The sequence below is a fragment of the Lolium rigidum genome, chromosome 1 (genome assembly GCF_022539505.1).
Source record: "Lolium rigidum isolate FL_2022 chromosome 1, APGP_CSIRO_Lrig_0.1, whole genome shotgun sequence".
Lineage (NCBI taxonomy): Eukaryota > Viridiplantae > Streptophyta > Magnoliopsida > Poales > Poaceae > Lolium > Lolium rigidum.
This window is the reverse complement of record NC_061508.1, coordinates 141,312,541-141,318,913: the sequence shown is the minus strand read 5'-3', so window position 1 is coordinate 141,318,913 and position 6,373 is coordinate 141,312,541.

The following is a 6,373-nucleotide window of genomic DNA, read 5'->3' as shown; positions in this document are numbered from 1 at the left end:
CGTGGCCCCACTTCGTAAGTCCTCCGGTCTTCCGGAAGCTTCGTGGAAAAATAGGCCCCCGGGCGTTGATTTCGTCCAATTCCGAGAATATTTCCTTACTAGGATTTCGAAACCAAAACAGCAGAAAACGAAGAATCGACTCTTCGGCATCTCGTCAATAGGTTAGTGCCGGAAAATGCATAAATATGACATATAATGTGTATAAAACATGTGAGTATCATCATAAAAGTAGCATGGAACATAAGAAATTATAGATACGTTTGGGACGTATCACCCGGTCGACTAGATTTGGCGCCGGACAGGCCGGTCCACAGGCCGGTCCGACCGGGCCAGTGACTGGGCCGGCCGGTTTCCAACCGGAGCTGGGACCGGGACTTGACCGGTCATGCTTCTGAGGTTACTGGATCACGCCCGGATGGCACAAGTGCTGGGCCCGGTTGGCGACCGGGTCGCTCGGTCTGGAGCCCGGTCCGACCGGGCCATGGACCGGAGCAGCCGGTCCAAACCGGGCTGGTGACCGGAGTGCTCGCCCTCCTTTACTGGAATCTGCCCGGATGGCACAGGTGCTGGGCCCGGTTGGCGACCGGGTGGTCCAGTGCCAGGGCCGGTCTGACCGGGTCTGGGACCGGCCAGGCTCTAGAAAACCTTGCTGATTTTTAATCGAAGTGGGGGGGGGGGGGTCTCCCGTTGCCTTCTTGTTCCATTGATACACCATTATACCTCTTTGGCTACTATCTGGGAATCATCTAGTAGACATGTATTAGTCCAAATACACTAGCACGATGTCATAGTTACCAAAATAATGGATAAGGGTAAAATACCCTTACAACCTCAATGAACTCAACAAGGGTTTTCGAGAAGAGAGGGGAACATTGCATCTCAAATTAAGTTGCATGATTGAATTCAAATAAGATATGTTTGAATTTTCAAAATTCAAACATCAATTGGATATATCATAATTCAAATTCATTAAAACAAATAGATAAGCATATATATAAAAAAGAATATCACATATAATTAAAGCTCATTAGAGAAATTTGAGCTTTATTGATTATCACACAATTTACATTGTCAATTACAATATTCCAAATTGAATTATGAATATTACAACACTTTACAGAAATTACAAGAAATGAAAAGGAAAATGAAAATTACAAAGATGTTCACATAACTAAACTACAAGCTAGATTTCTTCATGAATTCTTGATTATCAAAGTGATGAAGATCATCTTGATCATCTTCTTTAACCCTGCGAAAAGAAACAACAAAGGCAAAAATATTGGTTATGCCAAGTGGCAGAGAGAAATGGAATTGGATGGATAATACCACAACTCTGCCGAGCTGAGCATGCCAAAGCTCAAGTTCCAAGCCACAACCACACAGGCATCTCACAAGGTCAGTTGCATGTCTCACAGCACACACAGTCCAGGGAGAGGAACCCTGGAAGAGCACTGCTGTCGACCAAGGAAGGGTAGAGGGAGACAGTATAAAACCTTTTCACCGGCAAACCCTGGATTCTCATCGACAGGATTGGCACAAGGGTAAGAACAACCAGAACAACAAGAACCACAAGAACAGGAAGAACAGCCAGAGTTGTTCAACCTCTCTCAACAATCACCAGAATTAAATCAAGCATCACAAGCTAGCCAGGAGGAGCAGGGCAAGCCAACAAACCATCCAGAAGCAAACCCTCTACAACAACAACTAATCTAGGAGCTGGAGTGAGGTATACACAAATCATCCTGAGCAAAATCATGTTTTGCTCATCAATAAGCATGCCATGCATCACAGAAGCACAGGAGGGTAAAACCCTGTTGTATCATCACTTGGTTGCAAAACCATTTGGTGCCAGCAAACAAATGACTTAGCTATAAGGATAAATCACCAAGGGAACATTGGTTTTGTCACCACAGTGACATAATCAAAGAAATCCATCAAGGATTTAATCCTATTTAGCCACTCAAAGTCACCTAGCACCTAACAGATAAGTTATACCATCAGATTGGCAGAAATAAAGTGTTCTGCAAGTATTTTTCAACATCAAAAGCTACTGGCAGTCAAGCATGATCAACCAGTAAGCAATTATCCGTTCACAGCAAGCCATCTGAGGTGGGAGCTACCAAAACAGCAAGATATTGATGTTGAGGCCACCTCAACCACACAAGTATTCCAAACCACTAAGCCATGCACACTTATCATCACCCAGATGGGTTCAGAGTGAGCTAGGGTCCCCAACAATTGTTGGCATCCCTCTAGCTCAAGCAAAAACAATTAAAAGAATAATTACTGAACAAATAAATGAATTACACAAGTAACCAGTGACATAGACACTTGCAAATGATCCAGAGGATCACTTCAAGCATCAATATATGCTTTATCAAACAAAAGCATGCACCAGCACCAGATATGGAGCCACACATGCACAGAGATAAGCAACAGTCAGGCACAGAAAGTAGGTTAGCATGCAACCAACAAGCAGCTGATGATCACATGACCATCAGAGCTTGCTAGAGCATGCTAGGGCATGCTAGAGTCTAGCTGAGCAGCAGAACATGGACCAGTTAATGAAATAGCCAAATATAAGCAACAATTGCATCACAGAAATTATGTAAACAATTTTATAATTGTATCCAGAAGCACATCATCAAGGAATTGAAGCATATAGAAAACAGCTAAGCCAAGCAGAGCCTACCATGAGCCAGAGCCCAATAAGCATCACACAAATGGCACTGGCCCTTGCTAAAAGCAAGGATTACTCACAGAAATCAAACCAGGGGCAAGAATCGTGGCTACACATGATTATCCAGTAACATCAACAGCAGCTGGAGCAACATGGCAAGCTATGAGCATCACAAAGATGCTCATGAGCAAGTATAGGAGTATCACAGAAGAAGTAATAGCATGAGCATGAGCATAGGAATAGCAGCACAAGCAAATCAACATCACATGCATGGCCACAGAAGCAAAACCATGGCTAGTAGAGCAGCAGCAACAACATCTAGCACGCCATAACAGAAGCGGAGAGCACATCAATCGCAGCTAGCATCATCCAACAGCAGCAACACGGCATGGCAATATCTCCAAGAGGAGGAGCAGCCGTAGGTGGAGCTAGACGAAGAGAGAAGAAGAGGAGGCGTACCTGGAGCAGGAGCACCACAGCGTGCCCATGGCGGAACGGCGGCACGACTTGACTACGGCTGCGCCAAGCCGCGGCCAAGCCAGGCGTCGCCGAGCACAAGTGCTCCAACACCACCACGGCGAGGCACACAGCCGCGTCACCACGTTTGGATCGCCAGCGAACGACGAATCGCCGTGGATCCGTGCGGCCATGCGTGCAGGCGAGTTGGGGGCGAGCAGGAACGGCGGCGAAACTCAGATCGACGCGGATCAGATGGTGCGCCGTCGAACGGTGCGCATCATCATGATCTCCCTCTCCTCGGCCAAGAGCTCCTTCATCGCCTTGTCTTCTTTGAGTGCGATCATCCTCGATTCCAGTTCGGCCTTCGCCTTGGCATCTTCCCGCCTTGCTTCCACCATGGCAAGCTTCACCTCCTTCTTCTTCTTCTTGGTGATGAGCAGCTTGGTCTCCAATGTCTTCATCATCAATGCCTCCTTGGACTTCATGAATTGATCCAACTTCTCTTTGAAGCTAGTTGCTTCGCCTTCTACCTTCATCCCCTCCTTGGCTTTCTTGGAGCCCTCAGGCTTGTCTTTGTTTCTCGCACTCATTTCCTCCCCTTCATCATCCATGGTGAGCAATGTTTCCTTCTTGCACTTTGGTTCACTGTCCCTCAACTTCCACTTAGGAAGATGTTGAAGCAAGGAAAAGCAATGTTGGAACTGAAATTCCTTGTTCTTGGAGGCGGCCATGTCTTTGTACCTCAGTTGAGCATACTTGAGCTGCACAACAACAATAGTAATGTGATGTTTGCACATCGTCAACACATAGTATGGATAGCAATAAACTTGGAAAACTTACATAGTCCTCCGGCTCACATCCACTAGGGGGGTTGTCGGCCACTTGGTCCATGGCAGCACTCCAACGAGAACAAGCTGGTTTGATGATGTTCCACCGGCCTTCAAGGGAGCGGTAGGATCTGTCGGCCATACTCTTGGTGCGAGGCTTCAGCTGGTGGTAGAGATCCTCGATGCGCTGCCAATAGCGCTTGCCGCCTTGGTCCACTCCGGTGCATGCATCCATCCCCACCCTACTCCAAGCACGGACCAAGGTCGTGTCTTCAATCTCGGCCCCCTCATCATCTTCCGCTTCGTCACCCTCACCCTCCTCCTCATCATCATCAATCCCTTCGACATTGTCCTCCCCATCGAACGCATCGATGTCGGCGTCCAAGTCCACAGAGGAATCGTTGAGCATGTCCATGTACGACGTTGCGGACTCAACATCGAACACCTTGTCTACGTCCATGGAGGGTGGCGGCGGAGAGGGCGGCGCCGCGGACAAAACGAAGGGAGGAGGGGCCGTGGCCTTGGAGTGCGGTGGAGGCGCGAGGCCGATGCGGCTGACTGCCTTTGTCTTCACCTTGGTCGGCGGGGCATCCCTCGGCCCGGCCGACTTCGTCTTCGTCCTTCCCCCTTCTTGGCAGCTGTAGCAGTCACAGCCGGCGGAGCTGCGGCCGCCGCATGGGATTCGAAGAACTGCTTCGGGAACCTCTTCCTCTTCAACGGGATGGTGGCGGAGATCATGGTCGACACGCCACCGGCGTTTGGCGGACCTCCGACGGGGACATCAACCACCGCGGCCGCAGGTGGTGCACCGCCGGCGGTCGGCGGGCCTTGCGGGGGATCCATGGCAGCGAGATCCAGCCGCGTCGTTGCCGGGAAGGGCGGGGCGGAGGAGATCGGGCGGTGGCAGCGGTTGGGTTTCGCTGAAACCCTTCACGCGCAGTGGAGGGGAGAATAGTGGTTTGGCCCTCTATTCCCCTTCCCACCCCGCACAAGTAGGGGCCGAAGAGCCGCCCCGTAGCCAAAACTGAAAAAATTCGATACATGGGGCTAATTTACGGAGTCTGCTAGACGACCGGTAGAGCTCTACCCATATATCGGCGATTATTTTACGGGATTGAACCTTTTAGAGGATCTGTTAGACATGCTCTAAGAGCATCTCCAGTCGCGTCCCCCAAATGAGGTTTGGGGGACCCCGGACAAGAAATGAGGGGAAAAATTGTCCAGTCGCGTCCCCCAAAGCTAATTAGCGCCTCATTTTGTGTCTGGCGTCCCCGGTAGAGACTCTACATAGAGTCTCTACCGGGGACGCCGGACACAAAAACAGCGTCCGGATGCATGCATGCAGCCCCTAGTCCCCACATGCTAGTCTCTTTCCCCACACTTTCTCTCACCTACTTTTCCCACATAGGGTGTTCCCTCTATTAAAATGCATGCATCCGGACGCTGTTTGAGGGACGCGGTTGGGAAGGGCCTCTTTTTTGTACAGATTTTTGGTCTCTTTTTGTTCGGCGCGGTCCCAAACGTGCCTCAAATTATTTGTGCCGGACGGCTTTTTGAGATACGCGACTGGAGATGCTCTAACGCATTTGAATTGGCATCTCTGCTTAGCCGTTCCAAGTTGCAAGCACGTACTGATTCTGGTAGGGCAAGCCGTTTCTTTAGCGAGGGGGACAGCGGAATTGCATTTTTTTTTTTTTTTTGAGCAGGACAGCGGAATTGCAAATCAGTGCAGTATTGATTCGCGTGTCAGCCCGGAGCTGGCCCAGTCCCAGGGCTTTTCAGGGAGGAAAACCGCAGACACCCCTCGGTCGATGACACGTGGTCCTACAATATATTCGGGTCCATATGAAAGCGAAAGCGATACGCTGTTCAAAGTCGCGTGGAGCAACGGGTCAAACAGAGCTCTGGTACCACTAGAGCGGTGCACGTCTTCCTTGCGCCAGATCAGTAAACCGATGCATGCACTCTCGCCGACTCTCATCACGCTTCCTGCCTGCTGAAAAATCATAAGCTCTGCTCGTAATTATTGGAAAAGAAGCATATTGTTGATCCAAATGCGTGCTGGGCTTCGACAAATGATCCCCATTTTTTCGTCCCTGACTGACAAAAGGCAAAGATGGCAAGAAAGAGAAAATGAACACAGAGGAGAGAGAGTAGACAAAAAAACATATACATACAAAAGCAAAATTTAAAGACCTGTAAAAAAGGATTAACACCAATGATATGTTGTTAAGGCGGCAGTGGAAGGCCATAGACAATCATAATTATGTTCTGCTCCTACAGTTACGTTAGAAGACTAGAGACATTTGTTTCTTAACTTTGCTTTCGGTACACGAATTTGGAATTATTTTCAAATACCTTGGAGGCCTGGAGCTACTTCTGAGTCTATCCTTTGCTACGAAAAGAT